Raw genomic sequence first — 27,599 nt, 5'->3', positions numbered from 1 at the left:
TCTGCAAATGAGGATTATGATATTGACATACTTTGCAGTTTGTTGTAAGGATTACAAGATAATGTATGTGATGGTCTTTCAAACCATTGTGTAAATTTTATTATCATTGAAGCATTTTACTTTGGCATTGTTTCAGGTATGTAATGTGTGTGTGTGTGTGTGTGAGAGAGAGAGAGAGAGAGAGAGAGAGACAGACGGACAGACAGACAGACAGACAGAGCACATAGGATGAAAACAGAACATAAGAAATATCCCATGGAATTGCAATTAGGTTGTACTGCTTATTGTCCCACCACAGTGGTTCAAAACAAGAGAATTAATTAAGCAAGTGCTTAAAGCCTGAGTGTATCAGGGGTGACATTTTGCTGTTTTGATTCCACTGTTAGTTCAAAAAAGAAAATCAAACACATACTCAGTAGGATTCCATATGATAGCTTCAGAAATAGCTGGCATGATATGAGGAATGAAGGAACAAGTGAACCCAAATTTCATTTGAGGAAGAGATAACTACTATTGGTCATTTATGTATAACACTGCTATATGTGACATGAAATGCCTAACAAGTACCTGAAGACGACCTTGTTGTTTTATTAATAGAGAACTAAGTTTGAGACATTGGGATCCCCAAGATCCCTCACAAGTGGGATTTGAACTTTACCTTCTGCTAGTCTAGGAGCATGAAATGTGTAGCCCCTCTGGCCAAATCTGTGTCCACCTGCTCTGAACACATGGTTCATAGCACAGGGGTGAAAGAGGCGTAGAGAGAACATTTAGCTGATGCAACTCTACCTCACTGAGGTATCAACTGAGCCCTAGGACTGGGACAAAGCAAAGCCCAGAGGCTCTGTTAAACATGCCAGTCAGTGCTTCTCTTCTATCTGGAAACTTTTGTGATGGTTCCCCTGCAACAGCTGGGGACAATTAGGCGCTTGCTGTCTGGATCTTAGCCATGCCTGGGTGCTGCTAGGGCTCAGCAATTGTCTGCACTGGTGCAGAGGGGAAAAGGAGATGTCGGGTCAGCAGTACACAGTGCACTAGGTTTGTGGATCGCTCCTGAGGTCTCTCTCTACCAGATGGTGGTGGGCTGCTTTGACTGCTCCTAAGTGTGATTGAAATAACTGGACACAGTGAAAAGTCTTATATGTAAGATTAGGGACTGTGAAAATAATATGCATACAAATAACTATTCTGTAAGTTTATTTATTTTTTCTTAAACTTGTTTGTTACTAGAGGAGAGCTAACCTATCATTTATGGTTTGCTTTCTCTTTATTCAATTGGTTCATAAGTCGTTCAGCTACAACTCTAAGGAAATGTCTTCTTTTTTTAGATCTTTCAAAACTTGTTAACACACATTTTTGTATTTATGATGAGTCACTGTAAATCATCGTTGCAGAGATTAAATGAAATGCTGAAGGGCAGCCTGGGTGTAGATCAGTCATGAATTATTGGCAACAACACAACATGTGGAAATATGTGAAATGTGTATGAAAAACCCAAACTCATGTCTTGGTAGCATGGTACTGGAAATAAACTAGGAATGCCAGATTTTATGGAGCTTCTGCAAAAAAGAGAGTTTTTCATAATGCTTCATGAAAATGTTTACATGATTTCTTGTATCATATTTCGGATGTTTCTAAGTTTAACATTGCTTACATACTTTAATTTTATGAGAACATCCTTGTTGTTTTATTCAGTGGACATGAGAATTTGCATTGGTTTTACTCAAGATTGCCTAAACCAAGACCATCCTGATCATTTTAAAAAGCAGCATACTTTAATTTTAGATTATAAACAGCACCCTATAATTTAAGATTATAGCTAGAGATTAGAAAATCACCTTTCTGTGTACAAGAATATAAAATCTCTAAGCAGTAAAACCTGAAAATAATAACATGAAATCAATAAAAGCATACAGTATGAAACCACAGTGGTTTTGAGCGACAAAGCATTTCCCCTGGAATTTGAACTTCTTCTGAAACATATATTAGTGAGCACTATGGGGAGGTGGTAGAAATGGGACACTCATAGGCCTAGCATGGATAGCCTTTGATTCTTTATCAATAATCCAAATGGATATTTCATATATTTGGTATTAAATCCATCAAGACCACGCTGATGACAATTTAGTTCCTCATGAACCTTTTACATCTTAACTAATCTCTGATTTGCTCATAACCTGCTTTTATTCTTAACAATCTGCTTTTTGCATACTGGCACAGTGGCTTGGTCCATAGGAGCCAGCTGCTAGGGGCTGAGGGGTCTTCGTCACCCCCAATAAAATATTTTAGGGGAACACCGCCCCCCCCTACAAGTTGATGGGCATTGCCATTCAAATGGTATGCATGCAATGCATTATGTGATCGATTATGCAGGGTGGGGCTTACCTCCCTCCCCTCATTTTATTCAAGTTGGCACCCTTGGCTTGTTCCCAGGATCTAAGGAACCTGCCCTGGGGAACCTTGTAGCAAAAAAACAACAACCACCACCTGTGGAGGACTTTTAATGTGGAAGATGTGCCACACCAGTGGTCAGTCTGCTGTCTTGCACATCTTGTCCATTTTCTCAGATAATTCTAGCCACTGCAAAAAGCAGGGGTCATGGATTCCTCCAGCCTGGATTTTGTCACAACACTTGAGTTGGCTATAATTATCATGTAGCTGAGGGGTAGTCAACCTTTTTATACCTACCGCCCACTAATGCATCTTTCTTGATGGTACAATTTCCTTACTGCCCCCCAGTGCTCAATGGAAGGAGGATTCAGCTTGTGCCGTAGACCCCCCTACTGCCCACCTAGAATCCTGAAACGCCCATTAGTGGGCGGTAGGGACCAGGTTGACAACCCCTGATGTAGCTTGACTTCAGTATGCCAGAGGTGAACTGCATCCAAAGAAATCTGGCATTGTGCGCCTTTTTATTTTACTTTGCTAAATTTTAAGCCTGATCTTCAATTCTGCCAAGGCTCGCTGATGCTGTGGTACTTCTGCAATTGTTCCTCCTAATGCAGTTGGGGGGGGGAGATCTTTTTCAACCAGTGAGACACATTCCCTTGTGAGAAACCTTCTAGGGGCCACATTCCACTGGTGGGCGGGGTATATGCAAAAGTTGGCGGAGCAATGCACATGACTCTTAAATTTGTAAAGTAGGTTACATTCCAGCTGTGCGCACACACACACTTTCAAGCAAGCAAGAGGAATCAAGGACACATCCAGCCAAGCAAAAGCACTCAATGAGGGTGTGGCTTAAGGAGAGTATAGCCTGGAAAGATTTCCAAGGGGCAAATAGAGGCCTGCATTTGGCCCCTGGGTCTGAGGTTTCTTGCTGTTACCATGGGAAAGTACTGAAAGGAGATTGCAGTCGCTATGCACAGCCAGGATCTGAGGGCTAAACGACAGTTCAGGTTAAATTTTTAGTACCAGGCAGGTTGGTTAAATATGCATCTGACTTTCTTAGATCACACTGCTATTGCTTATGTTACAGTTAAGCAGACATGCTGAGTTGTGAATCCGTGTGATAACATGAATACTTTTATGAGCAATCAAAGTTACAATAAACACAAGTACTTGGCTATAAATGTTAAAACCTTCCCAAATTATACTCTCCGACTTGAGCAATCTAAAATCAATCAGGGATCATCATGTTTCAAGGGTTGGTCTGCTTTTTCCCCATGCTCAGGCATGATTTAATAATGCCCTTACAGATGTTGTTTAAACATTTAGCTATGGGTTGTTTTCCCAATATAGTAAAAAAGAGGGGGGAAGCACTGAGGGTGGGGAAGCAAGAAAGGCAGATGGAGAAAATAATGCATGATGATATAAAAGGCAGTATAATGCCACATAATGTTTGCTCTGTGAAACAAAATGCAAAACTAAAAAGCCACCATGCAAGCAGGTAGCTTTTAAAAAATATATCACTTTATCTCATTTATCTAGGTATCTGCGTATCTACCAGTTGGTACCTGTTTGGATTGGACTTGATTTGATGTATGCGGTGCTTTTTTCTATGAAAGTAGTTGACAGGCTCCTTGAAAGTATACCATTGTGGTATTTTAAAGTATTTGGCATGATGCAACCCAAATTCAGACCTTTATTTGATTCATTGAGAGAATTAACCACATGCCTGAAATTAGTGTGACTTACAAAAACTTAAATTTGGCTGGATTGTGCCCATTCAAAATATGTGTGTAAAATCAGGTCCTCTAAATGCACATGGTACAGTGGCTGCAGACAGATTTCCATGCTTATGTATTCAGTAAGTCTTAGCTAATTTTTATGCCTCCAACCCTAACTGTCATGCTCATTTTGCATCTGTGGTCCCTTTCTCTGTTCTTGACTGGAAGCAGGCAGAAGAACTTGGTAGCTAAAAACTGGAGTAAATGCCAAAAGAAATCATTAAAACCAGTCAAAAGTATTTTGCTAGAACCATTATTTAAATAGTCCCAGAGAACTAACGGTAAGCTGAGCAAATAGTTTGAAGGATGAAGTGTTAGTCTGAAAGCCAATATGTATTGTGATATACGTTGTGAAAGCTGTTTTGTACTTAACTAGTACTGTTTTGTGCTTAACCCAAAGCTGTTTTGTACTTAACCCATGGGATGTGGGTGGCCTGTTGTCTAAACCACAGAGCCTAGGGCTTGCTGATCAGAAGGTTGGAGTGAGCTCCCGTTGCTCGGTCCCAGCTCCTGCCAACCTAGCAGTTTGAAAGCAAGGTAAATAGGTACCGCTCTGGCCGGAAGGTAAATGGCGTTTCCGTGCGCTGCTCTGGTTCGCCAGAAGCGGCTTAGTCATGCTGGCCACATGACCCAGAAGTTGTCTACAGGCAAACGCCGGCTCCCTTGGCCTATAGAATGAGATGAGCGCGCAACCCCAGAGTTGTCTGCGACTGGACTTAACTGTCAGGGATCCTTTACCTTTACCTTTTTAGTTCCCCCCCCCCTTAGTAGGAAAAAGCATGCATGCTGTTGCTCTGTAAGGAAAAGTGAACACCCACTAGTCCATTTAGTCATGGGGATAATAAGTGTTTAGAAACTATTACTCCATTCTACATACACAAGAACAGCCCTTTTCTGCAGTGGCTCCCCTTTTGTGGAACGCGCTCCACAGGAAGGCTCACCTGGCCTTTATTATACACCTTTAGGAACTAGGTGGAAAGGTTCCTCTTCAACCAGGTCTTTGGCTGAAGGAAGATTTATTGACAGCTATTTTGTGGTGGTGCCCACAAGAGTTTCTCAGATTTCCAAATGTGCCCTTGGACCAAAAAAGGATGGAGACCCGTGGTATACATAGATTAAACCCAAGATTAAAATTGAGAAGACAGTAAATTAATAAGACTTTTAACTGCAAATGCATATTTAATATGTCTGTTTATAGGTTATGCATATGACCCTACTCAAACTAAGCAATTTAGAGCAGTACCGGTAAATTGCTGTTATTTTGGTTTCTGATAAAGAACAAAAAAGATAGCTTAGCTTAGTAGTGAAGCAGTTGATTTGACAGACACTCTCTAGCAAAGTGTGATGTAAAATATAAAGAAATATATATATATATATATATATATATATATATATATATATATATATACACACATATAGAAAACTAGATCTACAAACTGAAAACTAACACTTTTATGGCCTTAACACAGAGGATAATATATGAAGCTCTTCTATAAATATATATAAATATAAATATGTTAACCTTTCTCGTACATCTTATGCTCATTGTATACAAATGAGAACTCTGTCTATCCCCCCAGTGTTCTAAAACCATGCAGAGAGCCTTCTCAGCCGGTGCCCGCCCTGTGGAATGCCCTCCCACCAGATGTCAAGGAAATAAACAACTATCTGACTTTTAGAAGACATCTGTTTAGGGAGGTTTTTAATGTTTCAAGTTTTATTCTGTTTAATATTCTATTGGAAGCCACCCAGAGTTGCTGGGGAAACCCAGCCAGATGGGTGGGGTATAAATAATGACGATAACAAACAACAACAACAACAACGGTAATAATAACATGACCTTAATTCCCAAATAATTGTTTTAAAATCTAACAAGTTGACGGAAGCCAAAACTTAGTTGAACTAAAGCTGTAGTTAATTTCTGTGATTGGCTATATTTCTAAGAAAGGAAGTAGCTTTAAGCTGTTAGTTCTAAGAAATAATTCACTTTGACTCCTCTCTCTTTTTTTAATCAGGGGGTAGTGCCAGGGGGAATGCAAAACTCCGTCGTGTTGCTGGGAAAATACAAACTACAGACGAGGATACTGGTTCACTAGTACTTGAAGGTTCTTTGAGGCTGCAGTCCCATGAACCTTACCTGGGATTAAATCCCATTGAACATAGTGGGATTTAATTCTGAATAGGCATAGGATTGAACTGTGAGTTGAACATCAATGTGCACCTTTAGAATCATAGAATCATAGAATCATAGAATCATAGAATCATAGAGTTGGAAGAGACCACAAGGGCCATCCAGTCCAACCCCCTGCCAAGCAGGAAACACCATCAAAGCATTCCTGACAGATGGCTGTCAAGCCTCTGCTTAAAGACCTCCAAAGAAGGAGACTCCACCACACTCCTTGGCAGCAAATTCCACTGCCGAACAGCTCTCACTGTCAGGAAGTTCTTCCTAATGTTTAGGTGGAATTTTCTTTCTTGTAGTTTGAATCCGTTGCTCCGTGTCCGCTTCTCTGGAGCAGCAGAAAACAACCTTTCTCCCTCCTTTATATGACATCCTTTTATATATTTGAACATGGTTATCATATCACCCCTTAACCTTCTCTTCTCCAGGCTAAACATACCCAGCTCCCTAAGCCGTTCCTCATAAGGCATCGTTTCCAGGCCTTTGACCATTTTGGTTGCCCTCTTCTGGACACGTTCCAGCTTATCAGTATCCTTCTTGAACTGTGGTGCCCAGAACTGGACACAATACTCCAGGTGAGGTCTGACCAGAGCAGAATACAGTGGTACTATTACTTCCCTTGATCTAGATGCTATACTCCTATTGATGCAGCCCAGAATTGCATTGGCTTTTTTAGCTGCTGCATCACACTGCTGACTCATGTCAAGTTTGTGGTCAACCAAAACTCCTAGATCCTTTTCACATGTACTGCTCTCAAGCCAGGTGTCTCCCATCCTGTATTTGTGCCTTTCATTTTTTTTGCCCAAGTGTAGTACTTTACATTTCTCCTTGTTAAAATTCATCTTGTTTGCTTTGGCCCAGTTGTCTAATCTGTTAAGGTCATTCTGAAGTGTGATCCTGTCCTCTGGGGTGTTAGCCACCCCTCCCAATTTGGTGTCATCTGCAAACTTGCTCAGGATTCCCTCAAGCCCATCATCCAAGTCATTGATAAAGATGTTGAACAAGACTGGGCCCAAGACAGAACCCTGTGGCACCCCACTAGTCACTACTCTCCAGGATGAGGAGGAGCCATTGATGAGCACCCTTTGGGTTCGGTCAGTAATCCAGCTACAAATCCACTGAATGGTAGCATTGTCTAGCCCACATTTTACCAGCTTCTTTACAAGAATATCATGGGGCACCTTGTCAAAGGCCTTGCTGAAATCAAGATAGGCTACATCCACAGCGTTACCTTCATCTACCAGGCTTGTAATTCTGTCAAAAAATGAGATCAGATTAGTCTGACATGACTTATTTTTCAGGAACCCATGCTGACTTTTAGTGATCACAGAGTTTCTTTCTAGGTGCTCACAGACTGTTTGCTTAATGATCTGCTCTAGAATCTTTCCTGGTATTGATGTCAGGCTGACTGGGCGGTAATTGTTTGGGTCCTCTCTTTTCCCCTTTTTGAAAATAGGGACAACATTTGCCCTCCTCCAGTCTGCTGGAACTTCGCCTGTTCTCCAGGAATTTTCAAAGATTATTCCCAGTGGTTCTGAAATCACCTCTGCCAGTTCTTTTAATACTCTTGGATGTAGTTCATCTGGCCCTGGAGACTTGAATACATCTAAACTAGCCAAGTATTCTTGTACTACCTCCTTACTTATTCTGGGCTGTGTTTCCCCTGCTGAATCATCTGCTCCATATTCTTCAGGTCGGGCGTTGTTTTCTTTCTTGGAGAAGACTGAGGCAAAGAAGGCATTGAGGAGTTCTGCCCTTTCTCTGTCCCCTGTTTGCATTTCACCATGTTCTCCTCTGAGTGACCCCACTGTTTCCTTGTTTTTCCTTTTGCTACGGACATACCCATAAAAGCCCTTTTTGTTGCTTTTAACCTCTCTGGCGAGCCTGAGTTCATTCTGTGCTTTAGCTTTTCTGACTTTGTTTCTACACGTGCTGGCTATATGTTTGAATTCCTCTCTGGAGATTTCCCCCCTTTTCCATTTTTTGTACATATCCCTTTTAAATCTTAACTCAGTCAAGAGTTCTTTAGATAGCCAGCCTGGCTTCTTTAGGCACCTTCCATGTTTCCGTCTCATTGGTATTGCCTGAAGTTGTGCTTTTAATATCTCCCTTTTAACAAACTCCCAACCATCATGAACTCCCTTCCCTTTTAGTATTACTGTCCATGGGATTTCACCCAGCGTTTCCCTAAGTTTTCTGAAGTCGGCTTTCTTAAAGTCTAGAATTTGGACCTTAGTATGCTTGGTTGCTCCTTTCCGCTGGATTATAAACTCCAGAAGAGCATGGTCACTCCCACCTAATGATCCTGCCACTTCTACCCCACCAACCAAGTCATCACTATTGGTTAGGACCAGATCTAAAATGGCTGATCCTCTTGTTGCTTCTCCCACTTTCTGGACAATGAAGTTGTCTGCAAGGCCAGTGAGGAATCTGTTCGACCTTATGCTCTTGGCTGAGTTTGACATCCAACAAATATCAGGATAGTTGAAATCCCCCATTACTACTATCTCACTTCCTTTGGAATGCTTGGCCATCTGTTCCAGGAAGGCATCATCTGTGTCCTCAGTTTGGCTTGGGGATCTATAGTAAACTCCCACAATGAGATCACTGTTGTTTTTCTCTCCCTTAATTTTGACCCAGATACTCTCAATTTGGCTTTGAAGTTTTAAATCCTGGATCTCTTCACAGGTATACATATCCCTAACATATAAAGCTACTCCTCCTCCTTTCCTGTTTGGTCTATTTCTCTTAAATAGATTGTATCCCTCTATTACTACATTCCAGTCATGAGACTCATCCCACCAGGTTTCAGTGATGCCTATTATGTCATATTTAGTTTGCTGTACCAAGAGCTCAAGTTCATCTTGTTTATTTCCCATGCTCTGTGCATTAGTATACAGACATTGAAGACCGTTGATCATTCCCCCATGTCTCTTATTTAAGGATATTTTCGTCCCACCACTAGGTCTGCATGCTGCTTGCTCCATTTGGTCCTTGACATTTGGATGATCATCTTCAGCATTTGATAGACTCCTACCTTCAGGACCACTGTCTCCCTCCCCCACATAAGTCAGTTTAAAGCCCTCCTGATGAGGTTTTTGAGTTTTGTGGCAAAAACATTCCTCCCAACTTTTGTGAGGTGCAGTCCATCACTTGCCAGAAGTCCATCTTCAAGAAACTGCAGACCGTGATCTAGGAATCCAAACCGTTCCTGTTTGCACCATTTGCGAAGCCAGTTGTTCACTTCCCCTATTTTTCTCTCTCTCCCTGGGCCATGTCGTTCAACTGGGAGGACAGAAGAGATGACAATTTGTGCATCTAATTGCTTCAACTTCCTGCCCAGAGCCTCATAATCATTTTTGATCTTCTGTAAGCTATGGCTTGCAGTGTCATTGGTTCCCACATGCACCAAAAGGAAGGGGTATTTGTCGGTGGGTTTTATGATTCCTTGCAGCCGTTCTGTTACATCTTTGATCTTGGCCCCAGGTAGACAGCACACCTCTCGAGACATCTTGTCAGGCCCACAGATCACTGCTTCTGTACCCCTCAGTAGGGAATCCCCAATCACCACTACACGCCTCTTCATGGGCTTGGTTGGGATTCTTCTATGTGCTGTCCCTTCCAAGGTTACCTGCATATTTCCAGAGGACTGACTTGGTTGCTCGTCTTCATATTCCTCATCAACTGTGATGAGGGAGAGATCCTCAGGTGGAGTCTGTTCCTCGTCTTCCATGAGCACTTCAAAACGGTTGTGTAATTCTAAGCACTCAGAGCGATCCCTGGGCCTTCTACTTCTATGAGTCACGTTCCTCCATACATCTGGCTGCTGTGTTGGGGAACTGTCCTCCTCCTCAGGGAGATCCCCTGTCTCCTCCTTGGTGCAGACAGTGTGCTCTGCTGCATCCAAGAAAAGCTCCAGCTCTTTAATTCTCTGGAGCGTAGATACACGCCCCTGAAGCTGCTGCACCTTCTCTTCCAGAAGGGCAACCTTGTTTTCTAGTAGGGCAACCAACTTGCAATTGTTGCAGGTGTAGCTACCCACATCCTTTGGCAAGAAAACAAACATTGCACAGGAATTGCAGGTGACAATGGTTGTTCCCTCCACCTCCATCTTGAAAACCTTGAGGTCAAGGGGGAAAGAGGAAGAGGCCTAGGTCCCCCCTAACAAACGTATGAGACTTGCTGCCCTAGGTCAAAAAGATGGGTCAAACTGCGCGCGCCGCTAGGCGCGCGCCGCTGCACTCCAAGCTCTGACTAGCTCCGCCCACAGCTAATCACCTGAACTTCCTGACTCACACTTCTAGGTGAAAGGTCACAGCCAGAAACAAACACCCACACAAGCCTGGACAGTCACCCAAATCCAAGAGGCAGCAGCCCTAGAAAACCAGCACAAGCACACAAACAAGTAAGAAAACAAATAAGCACACAAACTTACTCACACACAGCCCCAAAAGACAAAACCACAAAACCTACAGAGTGTCTCCCAAGCTCAGCTCACCTTCTGCTCCTTCCTCAGTCGCTGCACTCCAAGCTCTGACTAGCTCCGCCCACAGCTAATCACCTGAACTTCCTGACTCACACTTCTAGGTGAAAGGTCACAGCCAGAAACAAACACCCACACAAGCCTGGACAGTCACCCAAATCCAAGAGGCAGCAGCCCTTCTGCTCCTTCCTCAGTTGCTGCACTCCAAGCTCTGACTAGCTCCGCCCACAGCTAATCACCTGAACTTCCTGACTCACACTTCTAGGTGAAAGGTCACAGCCAGAAACAAACACCCACACAAGCCTGGACAGTCACCCAAATCCAAGAGGCAGCAGCCCTAGAAAACCAGCACAAGCACACAAACAAGTAAGAAAACAAATAAGCACACAAACTTACTCACACACAGCCCCAAAAGACAAAACCACAAAACCTACAGAGTGTCTCCCAAGCTCAGCTCACCTTCTGCTCCTTCCTCAGTCGCTGCACTCCAAGCTCTGACTAGCTCCGCCCACAGCTAATCACCTGAACTTCCTGACTCACACTTCTAGGTGAAAGGTCACAGCCAGAAACAAACACCCACACAAGCCTGGACAGTCACCCAAATCCAAGAGGCAGCAGCCCTTCTGCTCCTTCCTCAGTTGCTGCACTCCAAGCTCTGACTAGCTCCGCCCACAGCTAATCACCTGAACTTCCTGACTCACACTTCTAGGGCACAAGACAAAAGTAAGGTTTATGATCTCGGCTCCTGTGCTTTGCCCCTGTCTATAGTATGAATACCTGTGTTAGGCCAACATTTAGCTACTGGATCCATTCTGAATTCTTTAATTCTGTTATTGATGTACTTTATAAAAATGGGGATCATGCTTCTTTTATTGTTGTTGTTCTGACCATAAAGGTTATAGCAGCTGCAGAAACACACACACACACACACACACACACACACACACACACACACACAATATTGAGAAACAGCTTAGACCAAAATATGTATTTATAATAAAATAGGTACTTTATAAGTAATTTGCATTTTTTTAAAGATAGCCGGGACAGAGGTGCCATACTCCTATAAACTGCATTTTAAAGTTGTAAGTAATAAAGGGTTTGAGGATCCATGACATAGTTACTGTTGAGGTTTTTTCCTTTTGTATTAGCAATAGGTAGCTAATTGTTTTAACTTATAAACCAAATACAGTTAGATTTACAAACCTTTTCTTACAGAAACACATTTATAAGGAAAAAAATATTACCTTTGTCCTATCAGCAATCACATCTGCAGAACATACACATATATGCCAGCTGTCAGATACAGTACGTAAAAGTTTAAACAGTCAAATCTGGAACCTAGTCTTAATTTTTCCTTAAGCATTCTATCTAATTTCATGATAGTAACAGTGGTAGGAATGTTAATAATATTCCATAGCTGATCTGCTTTCAAGTTTCATAGAGATAATATTAAAACTCTCTTTTCAAACATACTCTAATTCTTTGTCTCTCTCCCCTCCCCCCATGTTTTTACAGTGTCTTTATTCTGGTCTGTTAAGGAGTACAGAACAGAATTATTCCTTTCATTTCTTTTGTATAAATCCACAATGTATAAAAATATTCATTATTGTAGTGCCATCCCTCTACTACATTTGCAAAAAATCAAGGATAGAATCCTCCTAATTTAAGCAATAACAAAAATCAGTCTTAAAAAAATCAGTCTTAAAAAGTATAGTATTGCAGAGAAGCTGGTATCTGGAACAAGTCTTCCTGGCATATTTGTGCTTAAAGAGACCTGATCTCCACCTATTTTGTGCCAACAGTTATTGAGACTGCTGTGTGTAGTGATTAGCCATTGAGAATTGAAATGCCAGTGAACAGAGAACTGTTCCCTCAGAGACCCTCTCTCTCACTTACATCATAAACTTGCTTCAGGCTGAGCCTACATAAAAGAAACTGCATTTTGAGTGGTTAAAAAGTCAGCCTGAAATATTAAAAATGGGCAGATGTTGCCTCCTTGCTGGATAAAACAATTTTGTCTTCACAGAAACAAAACAGAGCTACAGGCATGTAGGAAGGAAGCACTTTTGAGTGTGCTCAACATGATCCAGTGTAAATAATGTATACTTAAAAAATTATAATGGAAGCATGTCTCAATATGATCCTTTAATATCAATTGTAATTGTTGCAACAATGTAGCCTGGTTGAACCACGGCTTAGTGCAGATGCAGGGTTTCTGGGAGAGAGGGCCGTAGCTTATTTGCTGCTTCTCTGGTCCTGTTGCTGTGAGCTAAACCATGGTTTGACTTAGCATATCATCCAAACCCAGGCTCATGGTTTGTCTCGGTGCAGTCATACCACAAGCTAGAACAAAGATTTGGAGGAGACAAACTATGAGCCTGGGTTCAGACTAAGTCAAACTATGGTTTAGTTCATAGCAATCCAGCAGCAGTAGAACCCAGAGTATGAGCCAAGTGTTCTAAAATCTCCTCTCTAGAAGCCCACACATTTGTGTTAACTCACGTTTGCTTAAGCATCTCATGCTAACTGAACAAGAGGATAAGCTCCCCCCCAACCACCTTTTCTGTAAAAGTGCTCAAAGTCCTGACCCACAGTACAGGGTAGCACCACTTGAGTGTATGCTACTCTGCTCCCCATGTCTTCAGGTGGCTTTGGCTCAAATATAGATGGAAAGAGATCTACAATGCAATACAGGACACTGGCCTGTATTTTGAGAATTGCTGATGAAGTGTAGTATGTCTTAACAGTGGTTTATTTTACTGCAGTGTTGCCCAGATCCAAGGGAACTGTACATAGTGTCATCACACTAAAATCCTTTCACAGAAGTCAGTTCTGATCAAATTAGAATTTAAATTCACATTTTGCTCTTCTGAAAATCTGTTTTGATCCATTATACATAGGTCCAGAACCTAGCAATTAACATTACTTTCTATCTCAGCTAAAATGATCTCCAAAATCTCCAGGTACCCCTGTAATCTGAAGTGTTGCAGGTGGCAATAGGGAAAAAGACCTCCATGGTAGCACCCCAGTAATGGAGTGAGCACTCCAGGATAGTTTGCCTGGTGTCCATTTTGTATTTTTGGCACCAAGAGGGCCTTTTTATTTTGCAGGCCATATAATAGATGTTAATAACTATTCTTGTTTTATACCTGGGCCTTCCTGCTGCTTAGTTTTCATTGTTGCTGCTGGATTACATTTTATTTTGTATTATGTTTGTATTTGTGGGTAGTACTGGGAATATTGTTTGTTGAAAGGTAGTTGTAGTAGTTGGTATCCGCCTGTCTTGAGAAACAATGGAGTGCGCCTCCAGGGGTGAGGTCAAACCACTGTGTTTGCAGCAGCGAAGTGACCTCCCTGGGGCGCAACCCTGGGCATTGTGTATGGAGGTCCTGGGCTTCCCAGATGACAAGACCGCACTCTCAGCCTCACTGATGTGGCCCAAAGGAAAGTAGAGCAGTACTTTTGGCACCAACTTGGCTGCAGGAGTTGCCAGAAGGAGGCGTAAAAGGCGCTATCTAACAGTTTTAGGGACTCTGCTCTGGATTTGTGTGTAGGGTTTACTACTTAGCCTTTTCTACTCCCAAAGATATCATTCAAGGCAGTAGAGATTTAGTATCAGAGTTTTCCTTCTCCTAGACAGCCTACATTCCTAGGTTGACAAGCCCCATCTGCCCTTCTACAGTCTCGTCCGCCAGAGCTTGTCTTCACATGCAGGGGAAGTCCCTAACTCACGGAGGGTTTAAGACCCATTGGCTACCCTCTCCTACTTTACCCAGCCAGCCATTTCCTGGGGTGTGGCCAGTGGCCACTGTCGCCAGGGCCGTCTTGAGCAGATCGCGCGCCCTGGTGCTGAGGGGCGGAGATCGCTCCGCCGCCCGCCCCGCCCCCACAGGGCGCAATTGGTTTCCGCGCGGCGCCCTCCTTGCAAGGCCGGCGCCCTCCTTGCCAGCCCCCCCGCCATGGTGCACTGCACCACCGGGGGGTCTATGTAGAGCCGGCCCTGACTGTCACATGCTTGACAGCTTCTGGGAGCCACAGAGAGAGAGCAGAGTACAGGGTGGGAACCAAAAGTGGACAAACTACCCCAGAAGGAGCATGATGTGTCCCAGGGGCGTAGGGAGATAGGGGCGGTGGGGGCGGGCCGCCCTGAGCGGTGCAATCCCAGGGGCGCCATCACGGCTGTCCACCCCGCCCCAAAACGCACGCGAGGTGGCATCACGCTTGTGGGTGGCGTGATGCCCCTCGCTGGCACGCCCCTTGCCTCCGTCCAGGGAGAGTGCGCACCGCAGCAGGAAGGGAGAGCGTGCGTCGGCCGAGGGAGCAAGATGGTCCCAGCAGCCACCTGGCGAAAACCTCGCTAGGCGCTGCAGGGGCTTGCTCAGCCAACGCGCGCTCTCCCTGCTACGGTGCGTGCTCTCCCTGGACGGAGGCGAGGGGCGTGCCAGCGAGGGGCATCACGCCCACATGGTGTGATGTCACGACGCTGCGGAGCGGCACCCCGCCCCCGGGGGGTGCCTCCGCTTTGACGCCCCGGGTGCCAAAGCAGCTAGCAACACCCCTGATGTGTCCCTCACCAAAGGGGCAACCCCTCTTCTAACACCCAACATCCATACAATGTATTGGGTAGAGATAAAGAACTCCTTTTCACCACACTGCTTCTCAGGTATAGATGTTTAATTCAAGGATAAGACCAAACTGTGGTTAAAGCAGTGTAGCCTGTGGTGAGGGGTGAGGTCTGAGTTGGCAGACCATGATTTGCAATCAGGAGACCACCCATAATCTGAAACCACAGTTTGAAGTACTAGTCTGAGAAGTGCTGCTGGCTTTTAAAAGGTTTTTCATGGGTTTCCAGAAGTTTAGAGGAAGTTTGCAGGCTTTGTAGATGGTGTTCCCCACTATAATGATTGCACGTATACAGTACACGCTGTACCCAGGAATGTAATCCCCACGTAAGTGGGAGATGCTCTCATGGGTCATACATGGTTTGCTGTGGTATCTTAATTGACAAGCCATTTTTACAACCATTTCTTTGCCTCCAAAGGCTGCTATACAATGAGTAGTAAACTTAGAAAACTAAGAGGTTGGACAATGAAAGCATGCAGGAACCTGACACTATTGTTTGCCTGATTAATGTTTAGAAGCCCAAGCTATGGTTTGCATTCTCTGGTTGACACAAAGCATGGACTGACACAGTGTCTGAAGTAATTATGTAGTACTAGGAAATACCTTTAAAGTGATTTTCATGTGTTTCAAAATCTGTAGCTATATGGCAGTTCTGTTGCTAGTTTGATTGTCATTTTTTTTGGCTGTATAAAAGGATCTACTAAGCTTGGATTTGTTAATACTATTAAATTTAGGGCCACTGAAAGACCAGGAAAGATGGCAAATGGCCAAATCAACGTGAAGATAATGACCTAAAATAGTTATTTCACCACCTTGAAAGGAGGTGATATGAAAACAAAATCAAATAATGGCATTCTGATGTGCAGGAATTGGTACTACTTGCTTATGTCTTATGATTTACTTTAATATTACAGTTGCAATTTTTTAAAAGCTAACTTTGGTGATACATATTGTCCCGCTTTGTGCTTTTGCCTCTGGTTTTGTTGCTGTATGGTCCAGTTTATGACCATTATTGTAGCTATGGTTCCCTCAAAAAACCCTACATCTTCCTCGCTTAGGCTTTAGAGGGATTTGTAAACCTCTTTAATCCTGCTCCACTCATTATGGTAACATATGGTACAGGTGGTGACCTCTGTAATACTTGCAGATTGGCTCAAGGAGGACTGATCATGACATAAAGTTGCAAGGCTTCAGGCATAATGGTTTGGTTTTTTTAGGCTGAAGCTATATCACCTGGATGTAAGCCTGTCTTGCATCCAACCTCTCTGCAGGGCCGGCCCACCCATGAGGCAAGGTGGGTGACTGCCTTGAGTGGCAAGATCCACAGGGGCAGCAGATTCAGTGTCCAATGAACGCATCAGCCACTGCAGCTGCCCAGGTAGCAGCAATGACTGCAGCACAATCCTTGGAAGCCAGATCTGCCTCCTCTTCAGTGGTCTCTTGGTGAATAGGAGGTACTGCTGGTCTTCTCCTACCCCTAGGGATAAAATGGTGGAGGCTGCCCTTTGAGGTGAATAGGTTGATTAGATTCCCCCTCCCTTTTCCCCAGTGTAGATCTTCACTCACCCACTCCTCCCTTGCAGGGGGAGCACTATCTTGTGGTTCACATCAGGTGCCAAAATGTTTTGGGCTGACCCTACCTCTCTGCAGTAGAAGTTTGACATCTCCCCTCTTCTGTCATATTTGCATGAGCAATAACAGGCATGAATCCAACTTGTATCCAGTCACATGCATCCCTCCAAACAGACATCTGTGGGCAGTACTAATTGAAATGTATCCAAATAAGCAGGGAAGGCTGGGCATTCAGTAAATTAATACTCTGGCTTATACTTACTATAATGCACCATACTGAGTCGATCCAAAATAGAAATGATTTTGTATACAAGGTAGGTTGCAGTCTTGTCACAGTAAAACAGGCATAGGCAAACTTGGCCCTCCAGATGTTTTGGGACTACAACTCCCATCATCCCTAGCTAACAGGACCAGTGGTCAGGGATGATGGGAGTTGTAGTCCCAAAGCATCTGGAGGGTCAAGTTTGCCTATGCCTGCAGTCAAATAAAATTTAGCCTTCAGGCAAGGAGAACCTAAATTCACCAGGCTGTTTACAACTGAAGGAACTTTTGCAGATGCGTGTCCTTTTGCAGATGCACTTGCAGTAGTGAAGGGTTTTCTTTCCCACTGCAGGCACATTGGCACACTCATTTGCATATGCTGTATGTGCATTTCACTTCAGGTGTGTTGCTACCTGCCCTACATTTCCCCCTTTCCTCCTTGGGTTCATATCAAAGCAGCAGGACAGGACACATGGAATAGAATTGCTCCCCTGTGGGGTGTGTGCCCCACGTTGGGAACCATGGTGCTAGAACAAATATAAGAAGTGGTAGTTGCTTTGCATATGCAGAGAACATTCTGTACAGTGTTCAACTTTCAGATCAAACCTGAAAAGTTCATAGAATACAAATGAGAACTTTACAACTGTATTTCAATGTAGTGTAAGGACATTATCTCCCCTCTCCCCCCTCCCCAGGCCTGTTCACATGAAATAATATTAATGTTTAAAAACGTACTTAAATCTATTTACACAAAGTTAAATTTAACAGCAGCTGATGCTGTACAAATTATTTGGATCGGTGTCATAATGCTCCAAATAAAAAGACGAAGGGTGTATAACATGAGCTTCTGATTCAGGATCTTACTCCTCCCTGATATTAATCCAGACCTTGAGGCCAGATCCTCCCCTTGTTTCTTTGGGTACCTAGAAACAGCTTTGCAAGCATAACATGAGTTATTTTGATACAATATTCATTTTATTAATTGTTGCTTTTCTCTGTTTTATGGATTTTGTTGTTATAAGCTGCTTCAAAGAAGTGAGAAATTAATAAAAACAATTAATAAACTAAAGAAGGGCACTTTTTTTATTTCCCACAAATGCTAGAAGATGTACATGGTTGTCAAAATGCCATGACAATCTTGGCACCAGTTTGCAGGGGTGTTTGTGATTGTCTCAAGCTCAGATAAAGACAGTTGAGTCCACCACCTCAGGCCAGATAGTAAAAGGTAAAGGGACCCCTGACCAGTCACGGATGACTCTGGGGTTGCGGCACTCATCTCACTTTACTGGTCGAGGGAGCCGGCGTTTGTCTGCATACATTTTTTCCGGGTCATGTGGCCAGCATGACTAAGCCGCTTCTGGAAAAATCAGAGCAGCACACTGAAACTCTGCCGGAGCTGTACCTATTTATCTACTTGCACTTTGAGGTGCTTTCAAACTGCTAGTTGGCAGGAGCAGGGACCGAGCAATGGGAGCTCACCCCGTCACAGGGATTCGAACCGCCAACCTTCCGATCGGCAAGCACTAGGCTCTGTGGTTTAGACCACTGCGCCACCCACGTCCCACGATAGTAGTCAAGTGGTATTAGCGAAAAGGACTGGAAAGAAAGGATTGCAAACAACTTTTTAAAGAGAATGGCCTCCTCTACTGCAGAACAGGACATCATAAGAAAGAAATGAGGATTACTTTAGTGCCAGAAACCAAAGCTCATTGTTAGCTGTGCTGTTCATGTAGTGCCGAAGTGTGAAAAATCTGTTAACAGCTAAAAATTGGATCAGCACAGCAATGTTAACATTTTCTTTTGTTATGCATGGATCTTTATACTGTTGCAATTCTAACCTTAAGCAATTAACCTTAGCGCAGCATTTACAATAATGTAGAAGAGGTTGTTTTGGCAACTCTATTTACCAGGCAACATGGATCACCTGCTGGCATATCTTCATTCAAAGATGTCCATATATGCCAGTTTCCCTATTTTATTCCTGTTATTGTTTCACCATGTTGAGAAATGTGTGTGTGTGTGTGCTTTCACTACCGGTACTACAAAGTTTTTGAAGGCTAACCAGGAAATATTGTTTAGCTTTACAGGAAAAGGATTTTGGGAGGTCACTTACTGCTATTTATTATTGTTATCTATTATCGATGTTCTTTTTATGAGGACTGCATTGGTGGGGAAAGAATCTGAGCCTGTGTTTGTAGTGGAAGTAAATCTAACAATGACAAATGCAGCTACATAAGTGGCTTTATTTTCCCCACAGTCTGGTGCAAATAATGTTGTCCTTGACCCTCCTTCACAATTCTCCAGGGTGCCAGAGCTATGCATTTGGGTGAATTTAGAGGGGAAAGTGAATTATGGGATAGAAAAGTTTTCTGAAGTGTTCAAAAGGAGATCAAGAAGGGCACTGACAAAAGATGTCTCTTACATGCCTGACTCGTAAAAGCCAGGATTCTCCAGGCATACATATTGGGTGTACATACCTGATCTCATATTCATCCCTTCCATCTCTACACTTGATATGCTCGGTACATTATCTGGCTGCGCCTGTGAGAGAATATAAACAATGTTCTCCAGATTTAAAGAAACTTCTTCTGAATCCACAGCATGAATACAATTGCAGGGTCACATAGTAACACTTGAAGTCAGGAGCTATTTTTAAAACTAAATTGCAGAGCAGCCCATTGCTTTCATTAGTACCTTACATCAAATTGTCAAATTAATTAGTGGGTTTTTCATCACTAGTTTTGCATACAGCTTTATTTGTAGTTTGTTCTTAAATGCCTTACACAACGTTTAACAACCGCCCGTGTATAGTAATTTGACAAATACTCCAGTGCTTCCAGATAATTCTTCTAGATGCACTGATTAATGGACTTACAGTACTGTGGTTTTAGTACACTCCAATATTTTGTTTCCTATTTGGGTGGTAGGCAGAGAGTGGAGTGTCTTCTCTTCCTGCCTCCCTTTTGCTGTTAAATGATGTACCCCATTTATATTTCTGAACTGCCTTTATTTGCAAGCGGTAGAAACCAAGAAAAATTGCCAAGCATTACTTCATACGGTTTAAGTTTACATTGAATCAACTTTCTTTTCATTAGATTAAGAACTTACTTTTACAAATAAGGGATGACTGGAAAGCATAGAATTGAAGATTATAATCGGCTTGGCAGCTGAACTGAAGTTTAAAAAGAACTTCTACTGGTTGCTTTTAGAGATCCTTTAATATTTGGTTCCCATTTTAAAGTGCTGAAGACTACAATTGGGAAGACACTAACTGGCAATATTTTATCATGATTATGATGGGCTCCATGGCTCTGCAAATTAAAAAGGAAACAGTTACAAACAGGGCTGCTTCACCCATGTGGCCTGGTGAAGCAACTGCCTCAGGCTACAGGGTCCACAGAGGGAGCAGTTCCCAACGTTGATCTTTCTCTCCCTACCTCTCCACTTGTTCCTGATGGAGATAGGATCTATCTAATAATATATCCTAATCCACATCCCTAACATTCCCACACTTCCCTGGTGGAGAAGGGGTGTGTGCCATTTTTTGGTTTGGTTTAGTTTGCCTTGGGTGCCAAAATGTCTTACAAAGGTAACTTTCTAAGATAAAGTTAACAGTAAACCTAAAATCTGAGTGTATTCCTTTAATTGTTTTCTATTGTGGAAGGACTGTATTGCTAGATATGCCCATCTCAAAAGTTTTTTTAATGTTGTGTATGTGGGGAAAGAGGCTAGAAGTACAAGAGAAGCAATGCTTTGAGAAAGTATAAACATAAAAATAATTGCATTGTCCATTTAGGATACTCTCTTTTGTTTACGCTGGATTCTTGCTATTTCTTCATCCATATCAATTGCTATGCTGCTTAAAAAAACTGAACATGTAATGATAAACGGGTTTTGATTCTTTGCGCCTGATTCTCCTTAAACTTGCAGCTGCATATGCTACAAATGGTTTCCAACTGACTGTGAGGGAAGAAAACATGTTTTGCCACTTACTCCTAGTAGTACCACTGTTCATATGCAAACCCCTGGCCACCAGCCCCACTTCAGTCTTTGGTGTTGGAAATTTCCAACACATTGCTTGAGGTTCAAAATACTGGGTTGGTTGTGAAGATGTATTGGAAATGATTAAAGAATGAAACCTTAAACATTTCTTTAAAATCTGAGAGTGCTATAGATTATTGAGCAAAGGTGACTTTAGCAGATACTGATAGCAAGGGAAGGCCTTGTTTTATTCAGCTGACAGAAGTGGGAAATGACTGTGTTCCAAAGGAGACAAGAGAGGTGATTTTTCACTTCAGCCAGCAATGCAAATGGCTACAGAATGAGAGGGGGGGACGGGGAGGAAGGGAGGGAAGAAGTGCTACAGCAAGATAGAAAGAGGGGAGATCTATGTGAAAAGTGTCACCCTGGGTGCACTACAAGACTACCAAATTGTGTCTCTTAGAGTGGCTTTGTGACCCTGTGAAAACATTCGCTTTCTAGCTCGTAACATTTAAAATATTTTCAGACCGAGAGAATGGTGGGGCTCTCCTTTGTCGTTACTAGTTATGCTGCCTTTCATTTAGAGGAAACAAAACTTGTACATCACAGTGGAGGCAGCGGAGCTGAAGGTCAAAGTTCAAAGGCAGGTTGCTGCATCACTGAGCCTTGATCTGAATCTTATCCATGTGACCAGAGATGCGTACTCTCACAATGGAGGGACCCTTGGAAGGAAGGAGTTAGACTTGGTGGCATTGCGGGGGAGGGGGTGGGGGAGGAGGGAAAACACCAGAACAAAATCTGTAATGACGTTGATGCAAAAAAATTGTTGTTCCTACGGTAGGAGGATGGGTTTTACTTGAAAGCATTGATCCTTCTTCCATTGAGAGAATAGCAAAAAGGCTAGCGATTGCTATATGAAGGGAAGGTTCTTATTTTATTCGTTCCTTGTCCTTTATCTTTGGATCCCAACACATGCAAAAGGAAGACATAGATGCAACTGGCTCTGCTTGGCAGATTGCCATAAAATATAACTTTCCCAATATTATGATACATCTATCTTGCTGTTTAACAGCTGATGCTAATTATAGCGTTTGAGGTCTTTGGGCTGGAGGGAAAAATTCTACACGGCAGCAGCTTTGTCAACAGACAAAGCATGTGTGTAGAGGTAAATGCACCTTGACAGATACGTGCTTGTGATTGTAACACATAACCTGAGTCTACATGAGATTTTCACACATTTCTTACACAAAAGTGCTTTCTGTGTAGGAAAATCTGTACTTGCATTTTTAAAACTGGAGTCGTTTGAACTGTAAGAGGCTTTGTGTTGAAACTGAAATAAGACATTAAAGGCTATAGGACTTTTTCCACTGGCAGGCGGTGGATAGAGAGTTGTGCCTGGGCTTGGGACACTTATAAGTTAAAATGTGAACTTAGCAATGAAATTCATTAAATGACTTTTGACCTCATTGGGTTTCTGAAGAGGAAATAAGATTTGGATACATTGAGACCCAGGTCAAACCCTTGAGATAGGGTAGAAAATTACTGTTAGGCTCTCTGTTTTAACTGATTTTTGAAGACTTGGAAGGAATATTACGGTATATATGTTTTGTCATGAAGGGGGGAAGTTCAAAGAATTTTTTTTCTATATCAATGATTCATTTAAAAGGAAAATGAATTATAAATATGCTGAAACTGGACTGAGTTTTCTCAGAGCAAAACATTCCCTTTTTAATGTAATGGGATATTTTGAACTGTAAATAGAAGAAACCCTTTCATGAAGGTACCATATTTATTTACTTTTTTATGTATAGTGGCATGGAATTTACTATGATGCAAAGTAAAGTATTCTGTTACAAAGACAGGGAGGATGGAACAGAAGGTTAAAGGGTATTTTGGAAACAAACAGCTGGACCAGTTTATTTAAACAGATACAAGGATTGGGAGCTGACCTCAAGTTGACTTCTAGGGGGAGGAGCAAGAATGTCATTTTATTACTTTGCCCAGAAGGAAAATGTTCTTTCCTCTGAAATCACCCTAAAGGCACCCAAACACATGGCTGCTTTTCAGAATAGCTACTAAAATCCATATGAGAATACTTAAGGAAAAAGATAACTACAAAGTGTTTGTGTGAAACATGTTTAAAGAAACATGAGGCGCATGGATGTGACTGTGTTTTGTTGCTGTTAGATCTTCTGTAGGATAATTTAGAGGAAATACTAGACTGAAGAGTTTATTGAGATGCAAGGTTTTAGGGGGGGCAGTCCTGTTGGTGGCTTTAATGCACAATAAAACATTCATTCTGCAGGGGTCAGAAAAATACAATTTTTTAAATATTTTAGTTTTTCTTAATACAACATTCTATGTTTTATTAGATTATATCCCTCATTAAGAGTTGTCCCAGCTATTCGATAAATGTTCCCCAGTTTTGGATGACTACCCCAAATCTGTCCGCTGCACTGAGAATATGATTGAGATTTTCATCAAAGAAAAGCTGTGTGACAAAGCATTCTTAGGGATCTCTCTCCTTCAACCTATTAGCAGTGCAGCAGGCAGCCTGCCGCCTGACCCCCGTCACAACCACTGGGACTCTGACCCACCCTAAATTCAAACTACCCAACTGCTACTGCTTGAAAGGGATGGTGTACACTTGTAGTGTACAGCTGCCCTGATAAGGAAAACTCAGCCATGAAGCAAGAGACTGCCCTTGCCTAAGTAGCCAGACTCAGTGTAAGTGCGCATCCAATCACCATTACTATATTACAGTTTGCAGTGAATCAGTATCTTCTGGTAGCGGGCTGAGGATGGGCCTGCTTGCCTACTGCTTCTTACGTAGGGGATCTGCAGTTCCTCTTCAGTCCACTTGCCAGAATTGCCTTCTGTTGTTCTAGTGGTCAGTGTACACCAGCTTGTAAGCACTCGCCACATGCCTGAGCCTGATGAACAAGAGGTTGGTGCTGTCAGACAGCAACATAGCTGCCAAGTCTCCCGTTTTCCCCGGGAAATCCCCGTTTTTCCAGCTGTTCCTAGCTGAAAAAACGATTTTTTTTTGTTCCCCCCCCCCGGTTTATTCTGGCGCGGCGGCCATTTTGGAACTGGGCAGAGCATGCTCAGAAGTGACTTTTGATGCTGCTCTGCCCAGTTCCAAAATGGCTGCAGTGTGACTTCTGGCGTGGTGGCCATTTTGGAACTGGGCAAAGCAGCATCAAAAGTCACTTCTGAGCATGCTCCACCCAGTTCCAAAATGGCAGCAGCGCTACTTCCGGTCTGCTATTTCCGCCCGGTCCCTTATTTCTCTGACAGCAACTTGGCAGGTATGGACAGCAAGGTTGGCAAGTTTCTGGAACCAGAGGACGCACCACCACTTTGAGGGTTATTGCTGTTTGTTGTTTTTGCTATGAAGTGGTATATTAAGTTTTATGAAAGAAATGAACTGCATCTGAACATGCACAGAGGGCTCAACTAAGATGAGCTGTGGTGGGTCAGCAGTTATCAGCAGTATACTTGCCTCATTATGTGAAGGCTACAACTGACATTGGAAAAATGATTTGGCCCAATTCAGGGATCTGCAAGCACAAAATAAAATTCTGTATATGCTGCTGCTGCCACATAGCTTTAGGAACAAAGAAGTAGACCCGCCCAACAAATGGTCAGTGTTGACAAGGGAGGTTAGAATGAAGACGCTGAACGTTGATCTTTTGCATGGAAAGCAGGCACCTTGAATGACCGCCCCCTTTTCTTCCCTTCACTCAACCTAACCTAATGGGTGACTGGTGCTGGCACAGGAGTTTGGGAACACCAGTCAGGGGAGGAATGTCCACACAGAATGGCCTGCTCTGTTATGCTTTTCTCTCTGAAAATGGTGCCCCTTCAAACAGAAAAGGAGTCATACACATGCAAGCTAATTGTCCTTGCATATGAACTTTTCTTTAGTTGTCTTTTGTGGCTCAGGACATAGAAAGCTTTTCCTGCACATGGATTGCTCTAACTGGATCAGGCCAAATGCCTCACGAGGATAAATGTAACTTACCTGCAAAAAAAAAGATCACCATGAGCTTCTAGTGAAACATTTTTTCTTCTTTGTAGTTGTCCTTTGGGGGTTTTGTATGAAAGTGACTTTCTGAAGTGCAAACAATGTTCTAATTGGTCATGGTATAAGATAACGAATAGGGGGAAAGGTAGAAAATTTAAATTGCTTATTTCACATGGTGCTTTAGAATGAGAAAGGAGAATTACTATAACCTTTGCTCATAGGTCTGATTTTCATGCTTAGTATATCGTCATTATAAAATGATTTTAAGATCATTGTTTTCTCTTTCAGAATTTGCATTAGGATAAAAAAATCAGTGCAAATAAATTCACACACAGATATCTGAAACATATATGTGCATGTTCTTTCTACATACTTGTAGCAATTCTCATTTCTCATTATAAATCACTATATGAACTATGCAGTTTAAAAAGGTATGCTTTTATACCATGACACACTTTACCTAAGAAGCATCACATGCTTGTCACACCCCCTTTACAATTGCTAAAGTATCAAAGCAATAAGTTCAGAGCATTTACTGGGTTAGAACAATATAAACCTTTGACCCTTCCCAGCATAGGTAATGTTCCACAGTGAGGTGAGGGTTCCAATAACACTTACCATGTTTGCAAAGCCTAATAAGGCAAATTGCTTTAGAAATTTTATTTGATATATAGATTTACACTTCATTTTCAGGAAATATTGGGATACAGAGGAGGCTGGCACTGCCCCATCACCCTCATTCTGCCCTCAGCTAGTCCCCAGCTGCCTGTCTTCTTACACTCATCCAGTCCAGGATTTAGCAGCACTGGCTCCTCCTCCTCAGTGTTTCCATTGTTGAACTGGAAGTGAAGAAGGATGGGGAGAAAACATGAATTAGCTGGCTCTACCAAATGCTGGCATCTCTGTCTTCTGCTCTACCAGTCTCAGTAGGCACCAGCCAGTACTGTTGTAGGTAGAAGGAATTGGTTGCTTAATAATAACATTCTTCATAGACATTTGCAAGGGACTCTGCTTAAGGATCCCAAACCAAGTTGCATTCAGCACTGTTTGTGAGAACAAACCTAAAGGGCCAGTATATCTCTTTTGAAATCCACTTCTAGAAGACAACGGGTGAGGAATACCAAGCAGGGATATTATTCATTGCCAGAACCAGCCCACTCATGAGGCAAGCTGAAGCGACCACCTCAGTCAGCAGGATTCATAGGGGCAGCAGATCTGACCTCCAAGGAGTGCATCACCTGCCGCTGTTGCCTCCGCTGCAGTGGCAGCAACAGCTGTAGCAGGCTCCTAGGAGGCCAGATCTACCGCTTTATCAGCAGCCTCCACCCACAATGCAGCTTCATGGCGAATAGGAGGTGCTGGTGGTCCTCCTCCCACCCATGTTCCCAGTGTAGATTTTCACTTGCCCCTTCTTCCTTGGCAGGCCAGCGGGGCAATTTTGTGGTTTAAAATGTCTTGGGCCAACCCTGCCCATTGGATTGTACCAGGTTTTTCAGAGACCCGTTGAAATTAATGGACCTAAATTAGTAACATCTACTAATTTCAGTGGGTCTGCTCTATGACTAATATTCAATACAACCCATTCTGTTTATTTATTAAACCATGTGCAGGAGGCTCCCCGTTTATGTGGGGCTTTACGTTCTGAACCCCTGGGCACATCAGTGATATTGTGCATCAGCTGAGCAGCCTCCACAAGCCTCCAGCTCACAAGGAGACCTTCCCCAGAGCCCAAAGAGGGCATACACTTCGAGCACCAGAGAGAGGCTCCTCGCGAGCTGGAGAGGCGGTGGGGCTTTCTGGCTAACATCTGAGGTTCAGGAAAGCACAGTAGCAGCAGCTGCTTTCTCGTGCGTCAGCTGTTCTCTGGGAGCCTCAGCAAAGCCTAGTGCACCTTCAGCTTGCGAGGAGCCCCTCTCTGGTGCCGGAAGAGGATGTCCCCTTCAGGCTCTGGGGAGGGTCTCCTCGTGAGCTGGAGGCACAGTGGGGCTTTGTTGAGGCTCTTCAGATCTCTTCCCCCCACCTCTGGGTTTCTGGGGCCACATGTGAATGGAACACATGTAAATGGTGTGTGTGTGCCTGTATATAATTCCTGTTGTTGTTGTTGTGCAAGTATCTAAAGATGGCGCACAACAATATCCTAAAATATCATATAGATACCATAAAAATGAAATAAAATGCAATAAAATAACCAGATAGGGAAAATACCCTTAAAATCCCATAGTGGCTGGCATCAGCAGCTAGCTAAAACCACTGTAAGTAAAAGTTTTCAGCGTGTGCCATGATAGTAGCAAAGAG

At 43.0% G+C, this 27,599-nt stretch overlaps 1 protein-coding gene across 5 annotated transcripts in view; it reads left to right on the top strand.

The window, feature by feature from the left end:
* Window positions 1-27,599, top strand: part of MEIS1 (Meis homeobox 1) — a 157,686-nt gene that overhangs the window by 122,599 nt on the left and 7,488 nt on the right. The window lies entirely within an intron of this gene.

This window comes from Zootoca vivipara, chromosome 3 (assembly GCF_965207765.1).
Source record: "Zootoca vivipara chromosome 3, rZooViv2.hap1.1, whole genome shotgun sequence".
NCBI lineage: Eukaryota > Metazoa > Chordata > Lepidosauria > Squamata > Lacertidae > Zootoca > Zootoca vivipara.
Note: the sequence above shows the minus strand (reverse complement) of the source record. Positions and strands in the feature narration are given on the sequence as shown.